Genomic DNA, 17,421 nt, shown 5'->3' on the forward strand with positions numbered 1-17,421 from the left:
AAGACAAATGCTGGGCATAGAAGCCACAGGGCATAAATATGCAAAGAAGTAAAAAGCTAACCTTTTCAAACAATAAGGCTTCTCTCTCACTTACCAACTTTACATTTCCCTGTATGGCCCTGGAAGATGACTGGTTAGCCAGAGACGGGTAAGATTCCTCAAGGGAGGAACAACCTAAGACAGGCACAGTCGCAGGGGGGCCATCAGGTGAGAAATTGGGGATCAACAGAGGTGAGGCTTAGAACCTCACCCCCCCTGTTCTGAGAGAAATCTTCTGCATCCATGGATGTTTTATTGCCCTTGTCTAGCTCGGATTAACACATAGTCTACAGGCACACACCTGATCATCTACGTTTGCTCTCTTACAACACTAAACTATGTTTTCTACCTTTGTCTTGTATCTACCTACCACTTCAGCATTTTATTAAAAATAATAATAATAAAGAGAGAAATGTGGTATCCACAAACAAATCAAGTATAAAAATCAAATGAGTATTCATATTTGAACTGACTGTTTATAGTTCATAATGCATGAACAAAACCAAAAGTTTCTGTGATGACTGCCCTTGTACTGTTCACCATGTAACTTATTAACTATGTAAGAATTTGTTCTCCATCTAAGAACTTGTTCGTTATGCTTCAAAAGATTGGAGACTGACAAAAATTAGGCTTGGGGTGGATTAATGATTGTGCATTGAGCATTGACTCCCCTATACAGAATTTTATTGTTGTTAACAACCATTTGATCAATAAATATGAGAGATGCCCTCACACACACAAAAAAGTACACACTTCCAATTGTAAAATAAATAAGTAACCAGGATGTAATGTATAGCATAAGGAATATAGTGAAAATATTGTAACAACTTGGTATGGTGATAGCTGGTACCTAGAATTATCATGTATATAAATGTTGAATCACTGTGTTGTACACCTGAAACTAATGTAATGTAATACTGTGTGTCAACTACCCTTCAAAAAAAAAAAATACCGCATGCCCGTAAGCAGTTAATTCCCATTTCCCCTAGACCTGGCAACCATTGGTGGGCATTCTGTGTATGGGTCTGCCTATTCTGGACATTTCATGTAAATAGAATTATACAATATGGCCTTTTGCATCTGGCTTCTTTCACTTAGCATGATATTTTCAAGGCTCATCCATCTTGTCTCATGTATCAGTACTTCAGACCTTTTCATGGCCAAATAATATTCCATTGGATGGATATGCCATTTAATTTATCCAGAATCTTGACAATGTAAAAGAGGGAGAAAAGATGTTCAACATCACTAATCGTTAGGAATATGCAAATCAAAACCACAGTGAGATGTCACTTCAAACCCTTTAGGATGGCTACTATCAAAAAAGAAAATAACAAGTGTTGACAAAGAAATGGAGAAATTGGAACCCTTACTGTGGTAGGAACAAAAAATGGTGCAGTTGCTATGGAAAACAATATGGATGGTAGGTTCCCCCCAAAAATTTAAAAACTACCGTATCATCCAGCAATCTCATTTCTGAGTCAAAAGAATTGAAAATACAATCTCAAAGAGATATTTGACATCCATGTTCAATGCAGCACTATTCAGAATAGACAAGATGTGGAAGCACGCATCCACCAATGAATTGATAAAGAAAATGTGGTATAGACATACAATGGAATATTATTCAGCCTTAAAAAGAAGGGAATCTTGTCATAGGATATTATGCTAAATGAAATAAGCCAACCACACAATAGACAAATACTACATAATTCCACTTATAGAAGTAATCAAACTTATAGAAACATAAAGTAGAATATAGGTGGTTGCCAGGGAAATGGGAAATTGTTCAATGAATACAGAGTTTCATTCATGCAAGATGAAAAAGTTTTAGAGATGTGTTGTACAACAATGTATGCAAAGTTAACAATACCATACTATATACTTAAAAGCTGTTAAAAGGGTAAATTATGTTAAGTGTTCTTTACCACAATTTAAAGAAAAAAAGAGAGATGAGAAGGGGAGGATGAATAGGGCTTAAGAAGGCATATGGCTGTTAGCGGTGGAGAAAAGTGCCTAGCACTCGGCAGCAGGGGCAGACCATGAATGAGAAGGTTCACCTTTATAAGGAGAGTTTATAATCTCTTGTCAGGAAGATCTCTCCATCAGTAGGAAGGAAAACAGAAATAGTTTCCCAACAGTCTTTCTACATCACTAGAAGGTAAATTCTTGATGAGAGAGGTTTCATCTCTGGTATCAGGTAGATTAGGAGTTGCCAGATTCACCAAAGAAAATAGGACACACAGTTAAAACTGAATTTAAGATCAACAACAAGTAATTTTTTAGTATTACTATGTCCTATGCAACATTTGGGACATACTTATACTAAAAAAAAATGTTTATCTGAAACTCAAATTTAACTGGGTATCCTGTATTTTTTAATCTAGCAACTCTGAAGATACCCAATAAAGATGGTAGAAAAGAAGGAAATAGAAGTAACAGAAAAAGAAAACATTCAAATTTGGAGATAAAACTACAAAACATACCTTATTAAGGTCACAAAGTTATATTTACTGAGAAATCCTGCCTCCTGCGGAAGCATCTGCAGTTAAACAGTCAATGGGAAGCCAACAGATCTCTAAAACAAGACCCATGTCCTCAGTCATGCAAAGCCAAGGTTCTGCCAGGGAGCTCCCCACACCCACCACAACCACCCTCACCAACCCAGCCATCCACCACAGGCCCCCAACCAAAACACTCAAAGGGAGTGCATATAAAAGGTGTTTACACTACACTGTAGTCTATTGAGTGTGCAATAGCATTATGTCTTAAAATAACAAAGTACATACCTTAATTTTAAAATACTTCATTACTAAAAAATTACAACCATTATTTGAGCTTTTGGCAAGTTATAATCAGAAATCACATTAACAAAGATATAATAATGATTAAAAAGTTTGAATTATTGTGAAAATTACCAAAATGTGAAACAGAGCCACAAAGTTTGTAAATGCTGTTGGAAAATGGAGCTGACAGACTTCAATTTGTAAAAAGTGCAACTGCAAAGTGCAATAAAGGACAGTACAATAAAATGAGGTAAGCCTATAATTAAAAGCTGCCTGTTCAGTTATGCAGTTAAAGGACTGAAAATACATTTTTTTGGAAAATATTTTTATGTAATTTACCTGGGAGAATTATTTCACATAAGAATCCATAGCTAAATAAGAGGATGAAATGGAGAAGAAAAGTAATGGGGAAGGGAAAATGGCTCTGTTATAAAAGTTGTTTATTAGAGGGGTGGTATTTTGAAATGTTCTTTTTTTCCCAATTCAAGTTGTGCTCCGCAATTTTCCCTCTAAAAATGAGTATCATGCTTGCCACTATGCCAAAAGCTCTCTCTGTAATTCCTGCAACATTTTCTTCTCAGAATTCAATTTTCAGCAACACCAAAAATTAATTTGTATTTTAGAATTTCCAAAATCTTAAGCATAAAAAGGGGGAAATAACCAAACAAAAGATGGCCAAATACTGACAAACTGTTCCATATCCAAAAACATATATGTCTACAGTACCTTTTACATAACTGATTATGTTTTCAGCTTAAAAAACAACAAAAACCTCTCTATTAATGTCACTGTGACAACATAACAGAATTAGCTAAATGTTCTCTCCCCATAAGTTGGGGTATGTTATGCCTATGGCTGTATTATTCAGGACTGGCCAGTTACGCTGTGATAAGAAAGAACCCCGATATTATGATTAGTACATGTGGTGGTGGGGGGGATCATGGGGAAAACAGTGTAGCACAGAGAAGACAAGTAGTGACTCTGTGGCATCTTACTACACTGGTGGACTGTGACTACAGTGGGGTATGGGAGGGACTCAATAATATGGGTGAATGTAGTAACCACATTATTTTTCATGTGAAACCTTCATAAAAGTGTATATCAATAATACTTTAATTTAAAAAATTGTATTAAAAAAAAAGAAAGAACCCCGAGATCTCCATGGCTCCCAACAGCCAAAGTTAATTTCTTGCTTATTGAAACAGGGGTACTTGCTTATCCTCCTGGAGTCACTCAGGGCCCCAGGCTGGTAGAGCAGTCACCACCTCTGACTTTGCTGGCTACCACGTAAAAGAGGAAGAGAGAGCTCTGGAGGGCTCACAGCAGCAAGCAAATGCCGAGTGTGGCAGTATGTCATTTTCGTTACAATTCACCAGCCAGAACTAGTCACATGGCCTCATCCGCCACAGGGGGACCAGAAGCACTAATCTCTCAAGTGCCCAGAATGTGACATAACTAGAAATATTTGAAAAAGCAACAAACAATAACCAATAAATTTTCAAAAACACTAAAAATGAGAGTATTATATAGACTGAGTTTTTGGCCCAATGTCTTAAAATAATGGAACAGACTAGAGAGCCCAGATGTAAACCCAAGCATATATGGTCAATTAATATACAATAAGGGAGCCATGGATATACAGTGGGGAAATGACAGCCTCTTTAACAACTGGTGTTGGCAAAACTGGACAGCTACATGTAAGAGAATGAAACTGGACCAATGTCTAACCCCATACACAAAAGTAAACTCAAAATGGATCAAGACCTGAATGTAAGTCATGAAACCATAAAACTCTTAGAAAAAAACATAGGCAAAAATCTCTTGAATATAAACACGAGCAACTTTTTCATGAATGCATCTCCTCGGGCAAGGGAAATAAAATAAAAAATGAACACATGGGACTACATCATGCTAAAAAGCTTCTGTACAGCAAAGGACACCATCAGCACAACAAAAAGGCATCCTACAGCATGGGAGAATATATTTGTAAATGACATATCTGACAAGGGGTTAACATCCAAAATATATAAAGAACTCAGAAGCCTCAACATCCAAAAAGCAAATAACTCTATTAAAAAATGGGCAGGGGATATTAACAACCACTTCTCCAAAGAAGAAATTCAGATGGCCAACAGGCACATGAAAAGATGCTCCACATTGCTAATTATCAGGGAAATGCAAATTAAAACCACAATGAGATATCACCTCACAACAGTTAGGATGGCCAACAGAGAAAAGACTAGGAACAACAAATGCTGGTGAGGATGTGGAGAAAGGAGAACCTTCCTCACTGCTGGTGGGAATGTAAACTAGTTTAACCACTGTGGAAAGCAGTATGGAGGTTCCTCAAAAATCTAAAAATAGAAATACCATTTGAACCAGGAATTCCACACCTAGGAATTTACCCTAAAAATTTAGGATCCCAGTTTCAAAAAGACATGTGCACCCCATGTTTATCGCAGCACTATTTACAATAGCCAAGAAATGGAAGCAACCTAAGTGTCCATCAGTAGATGAATGGATAAAGAAGATGCGGTACATATACACAATGGAATATTATTCAGCCATAAGAAGAAAACAAATCCTACCATTTGCAACAATATGGATGGAGCTAGAGGGCATTATGCTCAGTGAAATAAGTCAGGTGGAGAAAGACAAGTACCAAATGACTTCACTCATCTGTGGAGCATAAGAACAAAGCAAAAACTGAAGGAACAAAACAGCAGCAGACTCACAAAACCCAAGAATGGACTAACAGTTACCAAAGGGAAAGGGACTGGGGAGGATGGGTGGGAAGGGAGGGATAAGGGGAAAAAGGGGCATTATGATCAGCACACATAATATAGGGGGTGGGCACGGGGAAGGCAGTATAGCGCAGAGAAACAAGTAGTGATTTTATAGCATCTTACTATGCTGATGGACAGTGACTGTAATGGGGTATGTGGGGGGACTTGATAGTGAGGGGAATCTAGTAACTACGTTGTTGCTCATGTAAGTGTATATTAATGATACCAAAATAAAAAATAAAAAAAGAAGTAAACAAACAAACAAAAGAAGAAGAGGTTATGTAGGCAGTGTATATATACAAGTATATTCAACAGTGGTTAACTCTCGGTGTCCAGTTGGTGGGTGTTTGCTGGTGGACCTGAATTTTTCTTCCTCTCCAAGGAAGACGCATTGCTGTTGTATTAGGAGGACAAATATTCTCTTGTACAATGACGGTGCCTCCCCTTTCCAACTACCATTCCAGTACTTCAGGGTCAAATCTACGATCTCCTAGGTATCAGGCAATTAGCAGCACCACCTCTTTGCCCAGCTGGGTATCCGGAATTTTAATCCAGTTCACTCTGCTGCAGAGTAAACTTTTTCCACACACTTATTAAAGCAAGTATTTAGAAATGCTGCACATCTTTTAGTTGCCTCCTAAGTTACAGAGCATAGAACTCGAAAGCTGGAAAGGAGAGTTAAGACTGGCATCTTGCACACATTCAACAAAAAAGACCACAATTCCTGGCATGTCATTGGCTAAAATGCCATAAGTCTATGGCTTCTCACAACATCCCATCCCACTTCTGAAGTAGTAAAATATATAGAAATTTCACAGCAACATAAAATGTATGTCTTTATTAACTGATTTCCTCCCACCCTCCCAACCTCTTAGCAAGAGTGGTGAAGTCCTTTAACAAATTACAAGGCAGGGACTGTCAGAGAGTCTGGGCTCTGCACTGCAGCAGCTCAGAGAACTAGGCTGTAATTTTAGACAGATGTCAGTGAACTTGGGGATTCCTGGTGTGTGGACTTGGGTTCCTCCAAGCCCAGACGGCAGGGAAAGCGGCTAGTGCTGCTCACCCAGATGACCCAGAAAACGTTTCTTAATGAATCGTCCAGCCTGACTCACGCTGCCTCCCACATCTGGCAGATCTGGGTTACATCACTCACGCTCCTCCATGTCCTGCGGGTTCCTGGGAACGTGCTGTCCAGAGTCAAGTGCACCAGCTGCAGCAGCCGGCTGCATTCACACGCCTCTCTGCGTCATCCCGAAGGCCACACGCTATGGGGCAGTTCCAGAGGCTGAGCCGGCCACCCCCACCCCCCAGGGGGGCCACCTCCTCTCGCTTTCCCATGGGCCTAAGAAGTCGCCAGGGAAGTAGAATTCCACGCTGAGAGGTATCCGAGGCAGCACTCTCTTCTGTTTCCTACATTAATAGCTCCTGGCGCCATAACTCAATCCCATTAGCTGGGCTAATCCGGAGAGGGGAAAAACAAGCACAAAAACCTGAGCCACTCACATTCCTCGAATAGGATCAGAGCAAGAGAGGAAGAAGTATAAACTCTGAAAGAATTCCAAAGAAGAAATTTGATTTAAGCAGCTTGTGACACAAGGCAGATGGTGGCAAGGAGGTGACAATTTTCATGGAGACAGGGGCCTCTGACGCTCTGCTCTGCTGGACCAGAGTCCTGCTACCTTCTCTCCATCTATTAAAAAGTCCCCAGTATGTCTCCATGGCACAACATTCCTGCTTCCTTATTAACCACACATCCTTGGAGATCTTTATTTTGCATCCTTTTATTTACTGATCAGAACTGCCCTGAAGGCTGCTTCTGGAGCACAGAACTCCCAGCAGCGCCCTGAGGGGAGGTTCTTTATCCTCCTGCTCCTTATTGCTAGAACATGACGTAGCTCACACTCACAGAACTACAAGCCTCCCTCACTCCCCATCATGTCCACCTGTTCATTCAGAACATGTTAGAGCGAGAGGGGATAGTTTTAAAAAAATCATTAATTTCATTCTTTAGCTGGTTTGCCAATCCATGCTCTAATTTTGAAGGCAATAAAAAAAAAACAAACCCAGCAATCCTGACAAGCAATTCATCATCCCTGGTTAGATAATGACATACACAAGAGTATGACCCAGGTCTCCTCATTCTTGGTTCCAGAATTGTATCATGCAACCTCATTAATTAAAAAAACAAAAATGTCTATTAAAGGTCTTTCAAATTTGGGCTGAGGTTTACAAATCTGCACATGTATTTTAAAGAAATAACCAAAAAGGAGACAGAAAAAAGGGGATGGAAAAAAAATACATCTTCAGTCATTACCTGGCTGTGCATTAGACTCACCTGGGGGCTTTCCAAAATCCCCATGCCTAGGCCAGGCCTCACACCACCCGAATCAGAATCTTGGGAGGTAGGGTTTAGATGTCTGCAAGCTCCCAGGTGACTCCAATGAGCAGCCAATGTGAAATGCCACTGATTTACTGGACTTTAGGCTAAAATACCTTTATAGAGGCCAAAAACCATAGTTTCCAAAAGAAGGAAAGGGAAAGCAAGGGAAGAATAAAAAGAGGAAGAAGTCATTTATATGATGTGATCCTTCATTTACCTTGTTATGCTCTCTGTGCTCTAGCCAACTGATAAAGTCCACACTGGCGACCTCAGCTTGGGACAAGGCCACCTTTCCCAACCAAGCCAGTGACCACAGAGGCCCGTGGGCTTCAAATGAGGGGAGAGGGGACAGAGCAAACAATAGGGGCCCCCACTCTTAGAGTAGGTACAGGTTCTCAGCACAACTTCTTTTTTAAAGGCGCCCATTGCCATATGATCTAGCAATCCCACTTCTGCTAACATATCCAAAAGAATGGAGAGCAGGGACTCAGAGGGTTACATGTACACCCATGTTCACAGCAGCATTATTCGCAACAGCCAAAAGGATTATATCCCAGTAATCCAAAGCATTCCGTTCATCCAACAACAGATGCATGGCTAAACTTAATGTGTATTGGAATATCATTAATTCTGGAATTAATTATATTAATTATATAATATTAATATAATTTATAATTAATAATGGAATATTATTCATCTTGAAAAGGAAGGACATTCCAACACAGGCTGCATGTGCTACAGCCTGGATGAGCCTTGAGGACATTTTGCTCAGTGAAACAAGCCAGTCACTAAAAGATAAATACGGTGTGGTTCCACTTACACGAGGTACTTAGAGTGGTCAGACTCAGAGACAGGAAGTAAAAGAGTGGTTGGAAGGGCCTAGGGGAAGAGGGGAGAGGGGAGTTATTGTTCAGTGGGGCCAGAGGTTCGGTTTTGCAAGATGAAGAGTTCTGTGAATGGACGGTTGCACAACATTGTGGATGTACTGAATGCCACTGGACTATACACCTAAAAATTGTTAAGATTTTTTTGTTATATCCGTTTTACCGCAATCTCAAACATTAAAAAAAGTTAAATAAGAAAGAAAGGAGCCCATTGCACAGCCCTCACTTACTTCTCTCTGGTGTTGGTGGAGGTTACTGAGGACAAAATCCCAAAGACAGACATGTCATCTGTAAAATTGTGAAGCCTGAGGTCTGTGCCCAACATACCCCAGGCCACCAGAATCTGTTTGGCGGCCTGGCTGACTCAAGAGTTACCGAGCCTTGCAGCTCCCCCAGGGCACACTGAGGGCCGGCTGGCAGGCCTTGCATTTCATGTTATATAACCAGGCTGCCAGCTTCCAAGCACCAGGAGGTGAATTCCAATGTGTTCCATGCCTGGGAGGAGATGACTGATGATTAATTCCCAAATAACTTCACCATCAAGCCCTTCCCTCATCTCCAAATGCAGTCATGTCACTTATTTATTACTTGAGAAATCTCAGGTTTTCTCTTTGGTGGGTCAATTCAAACATATTTTGAAAGATGGGCTTCTCTTTCATCTTTTCCTTCCTTTTTGCTTAGTATTCTAGGGGCAAAGATAAACTTCAGCAAGGAGAAAATTCTGCCAGCAACAGCTCTTTTGAGCTGCTCAGTAATCCAAAGCTCTCAAGTGAGTAAGCTTTCTCCTCTCCAGACACCCCTGCAGGAGAGAAGATCTCCACACTCCTCTGATCAGTGGTCCTAACCCTTTCCCTCAACCAACAGTTCCTGGTGAGAAAATACAAGGGACAACATCTGAAGGTTTTGCCTAGGGGAAGGCACCTAGGTCCTGGTCCCAAGCCCATGTCTGAGCCCCAGCCAGGCATCTAAATAAACCTGCCATGCTCCCCAAGCTTGGGACCAGCGGCCCCCCAGTGCAGCACTCACACTTGGCCTAGGAAGTCTGCTCCAGTGACTCACCACGAAGATCAACGTCTGGCAGCTGGAAAAATGTAAACTTTCCCCTTTCTTAAGAGTTTGCAAATTAACAGTTCCACAGAAGCCAGTCATTCATCAGGAGTTGGATTAAGTACTTGGACATCCTTCTACTGGACTCGTGTAGACACAGCAGAACACTTGTTTCTTAGGCATGAAGTTTTGCACAATGAAACAAATTTCTATAAATCTGAGGAATACCAGAAAAGGGGAGAGGTTCTTGTCCGTGGAGGGAAAAGGAAACCAAACTTCAACGGTGTGATTCACTTGTGATACGTTCAAACTGCTGACAGTTGATGTCTTTTTATATGGGTATTTAGGATTTTAGAAATAAATTCCACAATCCTGTTTAATATAGAACATGCCACTTTACAACTCCAGAAGATAGACTGAAGGGCAAGAGGGGATGGGGTTTCCTGGCTGCCCCTAGTTGCCACACCCCTGCTCCAAATGCAGACACTTTCAGTCAATTCTATTGCTCAGTATGTGTCTGGATTCAAAATGTAATCTCCCTTGCCTACCAGACCCTCATGTTCGCCCCATCTGCAAGTTGAAGAGCCCCTTGTTCATAATTGCCACTCATGCTTCATGATTTCCTCAACGCTCTCTGGAGTCTCTGGCACTCTAGAACCGTGAAGTGGCCCATGGAGTTTGTGGATGGCAGTATCCCAGCTGTACATTGGTACCACCTCAGATCAAAGTCAGCTTTTCATTAGGTCTTTGTGCTCAGACATAAGATTAACAAAACTATATGCTGCCACAGGAGGAGGAAGAAAAGGTATATTTTCCACCACAACTCCTTAAAGGCATGCTAAGCACCATATGTAAGTTAATAGCTTATCCCTTTCTTCTCCCAAAAGAGGGAATTCAGCTCATGAAATACCAGCATCAGTATATACTGAGTGCATGTTATGTATGTGGCCCAACACTAAGTCAATATACTATATCCCCAAACACTGCCAAGACATTGAAAACATTTTTTGGCACACTGAGGTGGCTGAATGACCATAAATTATGTAAAGACAGAAATTTCTTTACGTAATTTCAGACAAAAATAAATTACCTCCAGCAACAGAATTTAGTGCTTAATAATTCTCACATGCTCAAGTTTCTGTTTATTCAAGTGTGACTTTTGATATTTCATTTAATACATCTAGGAAGCATCACCAAAAGAATAATTTAAACATTGTTTCTAAATTCAATTAGAGTGGTTACATTTTATGATAAAGAATGGCTCTGCAAATGTTACTCTAATACACAAATCATTAAATCCCACAGTCCCTTAATCCACACTGCAGACTAATTTAATGCATTTAAGCTGCCTTGGAGAAGCCATCGCTGAGCTTGTGGCTCACAAAGTGTGGTAGCTTTCATTTTTCTGACCTAAGAAGTCATATTTTTCCTGTTGATGTCTTAAAAGTCATCTTTATTAATGTTTTTCTGTAGTTTCTCAACTCCTAACGTTCCAAACAGATTTGGCAAATCCGTTCTCCCATTGAATTACCCACCAGCTGCATGCAGCCCATTGTCTGGCAGATACCCTATTACAAAATCCACAGAGCCACATGAAAGTCCAGATGCTTCCCAGCATGCTCCACACATTTCCCACTGTGCCCAGCGCCCAGTAGCATGATGACCAGGAGACTCTCTCTCTCTCTCAAACACACACACACATACACACACACACACAGTCTAGCCAAGTGGTGGGAAGTGAGAAACCTGTAGCTACACTCTTACCAAACTTAAGTAAGTCACTGGGTCTCTCTGAGTCTCTGCTTCCCTATTTGTAAGATGGGAATAATAGTTGTAACCACCTTTGCTGATGCAATGACCAAGAATCAAAAGCCACCCTAATACTTAGGATGGCATTTGAAGTTTTTATTAAAATCTTAAGTCTGATTTCTTAGGGAATTGGGCTGTTATTTTCACAAGTCCAGACTAATGGGCAAAGCAAGAACCAGCAAGCTCTAAATTAGAGTTCCACTGCCTTAAATGTTTTCTTTCAGAACCAGGTCAGATGTAAAGTAATGACAGCAGCCCCCAGCAGAGAATTATTCTGGCTTATGTGAACTAAAGATGAGTTATCTGTCATAGAGGCACTTTGACAACAACTTCCTGAGCTGGGTATCATGCCCCTACCACAGACAAGAAAGCAGGATAAAATAAATGGGTTAATAGGGATGAAGGGAGAATGGCTATTCCATGACAACCAACAGTGTGTGCTACATTGTAAAACTTCCTGCTTAATGTGAAAAGTAAGATCTATACACTTTTCAAGTAGAAAAACCACAGTATAAAGTCCCCAGTGCCCCCAAGGCTACCTGCCAACTCACACTGTTGGTACTTCACTGGAAACTTCCCATTCTCCCATTCTGTTCTCAGATTGGTGGGTGGGTAATGGTTAGATGGACAGATGGATTAACAGTCTTTGAAATCAATAAAACTATAGGTCATAAAACACTTTCCAAAACATTTGTAATGATTAAACCAGAATCACATCCCCAAAGGAGCTATTCAACTTAATGCTGATCAGAGAAAGGGTAGGATAATTATTTTAAAAGACAGTATTGTTTTTCAGCTCTTTGACCACTTTATAATAAGAAGGAAATATTTTATTTTTGTTGTCACTGAGATTTAAACTCTCAGTGCTCTGAGTCATGGTTTAAAAAAGAGAAAACTTTGAAATTCTTTATCTAGAGCTGTTTTGGCTATGAAACTTCCTTACAAAATTGGCTGCAAGTCCCAGTTTCCAAATGGGCTTATTAACATGAATCAAGAAGTGTACTCTATCATCTCTGCAGATGCTCTGCAGGCAAAGCATCCAGAAAAGGGCTGGAAGAGCCGAAATATAAAGATGGTCTCATACATATATTGTCACCACATACATATATTGTCCCACAGAAATGACATCATATTGGTTTAGAGCCTTTCTCTCACAGTATCATCTTTTACTTAATATCCTACCACCTCTCAGTCCCAACCCATCACTTCCATGCATCCGAGGCTGTGAAAGTATTGCCCAAAAAACGATCACAGCACCAATGCTTCTCACTGTCCCCCTTCAAATATTTTATTGCATCTTGTGTACTATCAGAAGAATCCCAAATCACAGGCATTTGGATTCCAGCGGTTTTCAAGGGACCATATTTGGGGTGGGTTAAAGAAGAGACCAAAATCTACTAACTAACTTTCAGAGGTTTTATGTAGAAAACCAGAAATTTTGTGGTGGGGGGAGGTTTACTAGCTTAAACTGGACAGACTTGAAAAACCTAATGCTAGGAAAAACACATGCAAAATTTGGTCCTATTGTGAAGGAGGTAATACACCATCAAAGAAAGAAAAATTTCTGCCCAAGGGAGAAAAAAAACCACAAAAACCCTTTATCTATAGCATACTTCTGGTTTGCCTTCCAGATAGGTCTAGAAATACCCTACTCGAGATAAAAATATTTTAAAAACTTTAAAACCATATTTTTAAAAGTTTATTTAAAAAACAACTTACGTATTACCAAGTCAAGAGTTTCCTTTAAATTGTAGCCTTTCCAAGAGATTTTATGTTAAAGACCACTACTGATTTAACAAAGAATTACAATAAACAACAGTTAACTGAAAATCAATTATAGCCTTAAATTATTGTTAGGTCAGTAGGAAAACATGATTCAGTTCCTCTGTGGTATAACAACAAGAGGTCACGTTACCCTAAAATGTCACAAAACATAAATAATTTTACTTCTCCCAAGGACACAAGTAATCCTGGTAGCTCAACAAGGCAGAATTGCAAGCTTTTAAATTCAGTTAAGCTTTACTCCATGATCCTAGCCAACTTTCTCCTCTGCATTTATCTTGCCACTCTTTTGGTCCTTTGCATATACGACTTTGAATTGTTATTGGTCCAGTTACTCTATCAGCCTGTAAATCCCTTGAAGGTAGTAAATCCCTTGAAGTATAAAATCCAAAATTTTATACTGTATGCTTAATTCCTAAAGGAAATGTCCTCCAAAGATGTCTGAAATTCTATCCTTTTCAGTTTTTTGTTATTATTTTTTATTATACAGGTAATACATTTGGTAGAGATGTAAAGCTGTCCAGCAAAGTTCATTTTCTCCTTGTGCATAGCATAGTGTTGTAGCTGGTCACATAGATGCTTTTAAGGATTTTGTTTCTTGCCTGCCTTGAAGGTGGCAGTGCGGTAGGCCATGTGACTATGTCTCTGATAAAGGACCGAGCAGAAGTGACATGTGCCACTTTTGGACCAGTGCCTCATCCATGCCCGTCTCCCTCCTGTGACAGCACCCAGCCTTGACCATGTAGAAGATGTGACAAGGCCCTGGGGGATGGAAGAGCCACGGGATGGAAGGAACTGGGGTCTCTGAGCATCTGAACAGAGCAGAACCACCTGCACGCCTGGAACACCCACCTCATACTCATGAAAGACAAACTCCTTTCTTTAAGTCTCAATATCTGGAATCTCTTAGTAGCCTGGCCTTTATTGTAATTAATACATGAATATTTATAATGGAAAGGATGAGAAAATATGAGGAACAGAAGAGAAGTCACCCTAGATCCTATTACATCTAAATAACCACTGCAGCTATTCTGGAGTCATTTCTTCCAGATTTTTCTCTATGCCTACAAAAAACACCACATACATATATTGTCCTACAGAAATGAAATCATATTGGTTTAGAGCCTTTTTCTCACAGTATCATCTTTTACTTAATATATTGATATTTTTCTAAATCAAAAACACATGTGTATCATTTTAATGGCTATCCAATATTCTATTGCTTGGATTTATTAGAATTTATTTAACTAGTTTTTCATTGCTGGACATTTGGATTTTTTCCTTTTTAAAACTGTTACAAGCAACAGCTCAGAAACCATTTTTGTACATAAACCCTTACATACCAGGCAGGTTTTTTTTTTTTTCTAGGTCTCTATTCTTAACATATCTTTGCAAACAAAGATGTTTCCTCTTTCTGGGTACCAGCACTAAGCCATTATGTCTGATGCGTATTTGTAAGGCCATAGTCATTCATTATGTTTTGGATAGAAATGGTTTGTTATCCCTAGACAACTGGGAAGCCAAACATGGTTCCAGTCAGCACCCAGGATGAATCAATGGCTCCCTTCTCAGTGGTATCAGCCAGGTTCCCCTTCTACAATGCAGTCCTGGTTAGTAACATGCACAAAAGGCAAAGCAGGAGACCTTGTTTGCCACTGACAAACCTTGATCTACATCTGTGTTGCCAATTACTTGCTCAACAAACCTGTTACTTTTTTGGAAATAATAAATAATTCAGGGAAAGTCATTTTGAATCCTCTGACATCTGTTGCTTGTATGACTGAATTATTCATCAGTGAGCATAAACAGTATTAATTAAAGAAAAGTACTGGGGCAAACCATTGACACAGACATGAACATTGCAGAAGAAAATGCCTGTACTCAAAGCGTACTTCACTTGTCATGACAAATACCTCAGCGGACGTGCCAGTCCTTGGAATTTAAAGGAATTGGTACACTTAAAAATCAGAAGATAAGACATAAATGATGAGCACTATTTTCTGTTTCCAAATTTATTTTTTTCTCTCCTTCAGAAAAATCATCATCTTTGATTTGGTCTCTTTTAGGGTTTTACTCGCTTGGTTTGGAGGAGTGTTGTGGTGCAAAGAGAAAGGAAGTTGGCTAATTGAGGTTCCAAGAATTAGTATCATGGATCAAGTCATCACACGCTCATTTGTAAGCTGCGGTTTAGATATATTAATGGAAGAGTCCCCCCAAATTAAGGATGGCTCCATCGATCTGGCTGCAGCAGGCTGATAATTTATTTCCTTGATGGCTTTGACACTTCCTTTTATCAAAGCGCTTTCTGGCAGTGTCTTGCCAATGGGTTTCAGCCCCAGGCAAGTTCACTATGGATTCAATGAGACTAAAAAATGACAATATGGAACGTTCTTGGGGTGAAAGGGTTTATACCCAACTTTATTCCCACAATGGCAGGTCAATCACTAGAATCCCATCCACCCAGAGCAAGTCTGCATGCAGCAAGCTGGTCTCTGCCTCTGGGCCTCTGTCCCCGCAGCCATCTCAGTCTGTCCTCGGCACTGCCACCACCCCAATCTATGCTCTCCTGCAGCCGTGCCGCAGCCCAGAGCACTGGGCGGAACTCTTTATATTGAGTCAATAACAACATATTGCTCACACGTGTGTAGTGAGCAAGCCGACCAGGGCCAGGTGAGAATCCTGGCCATAACAACCTTCACTTTCTCCACAGGTGGTAAAGAGCAGAAGAGGCCTTACAGCCTCATGGCCTGTTGCACACGGGTGGCTGTTGGCTAGTTCCCTTCCCAGTCTGTCTCTTGGCTCAATTAGAGTGACATTAGATTCAGTAACACCCTCTACCATAGAAGACTTCAGAATATGTGTGTGTGGAGGGAAAGTGTGAGCATAAAGGAAATGTGTTAAAGCCTTTAAGAGGCACTGTTACAAGCAGATGCCTCCGAGATGCCTGCGATGGTGGGGAAGTGTCTCCCTAACTGATTCCTCAGGTACCAGAGGAAACAGGTCTCTGAAGAAAGGCAAGGTGGGGAGCTGCTAACAGTGGCTTGAATCGGGAAATTTTTGGAGAAACCTATTCCTTTGTGTGGCTCCGGCACATTGCTCAGCAAGAATTCCTTGACGCTGAGGTAACCTGGCCTGCTCCCTCCACTCCAGTACCAACTGCTGGGGTTGCCGTGGGCAACAGAGAAACACTGGGGAGGGGAGAAGAGCGGCAGAGAACAGAGGCCACTGGGGGAAGAAATATCAAGAAAGAGAAGTATTTCAGATTGAAGAAAGCCACAAGACCATTTTAGGGCCCTTTCAAAACCTCTGAATGTAGAGGAATTGCAAGCAACTGGCAAGGACATCTTGCTCGTGGCTAGTAATGAATGGCTTCTGGGCATAAATTAGCACTCCAGTCTCTCCCTGTCGGATATACAGAGACCTCCCAATGCTTCCAGAAAATGAGAGCCACAGAAACCCTCCACATGCCTTTGAATCCTCTTTCAGTGACACCCTTTCAAGAGATTTCACAAATGGGGACAAGCCTCCCTTGTTTCTCCAAGTTTGGTTTATTGCTGTTGTTTTGTTCCTTTCGGGAAGAACGTTGGAAGAGGTACAGGAGATGGTGGGGGGCTTGAGAAAAGGAGAATCTGCTCTGCTGGGCTCCAAATGGCCCTTCATCAAAGGCGGTTTGTTGTTAAAAACTGCAGAGAAGGAGTGGAAAAGAAACCGAGGCTCCCAGTTTCCCAAAAGAGGCTGAACAGAGACTTGTGTCTCTTTTCAGCACTACCCAAAATGAAACTACATATTTAGAAAAGATCCCTCATACAGCACTGGAGTTTAGGAAACGAACTAAAGATCTCTTTTAGAAGACACTGGATGGATGTGCTGGGTAGCTCTGCTGCCCAACTAAGCGGGCCATCCACCAA

Source organism: Manis pentadactyla, chromosome 4 (assembly GCF_030020395.1).
Source record: "Manis pentadactyla isolate mManPen7 chromosome 4, mManPen7.hap1, whole genome shotgun sequence".
NCBI classification, from domain to species: domain Eukaryota; kingdom Metazoa; phylum Chordata; class Mammalia; order Pholidota; family Manidae; genus Manis; species Manis pentadactyla.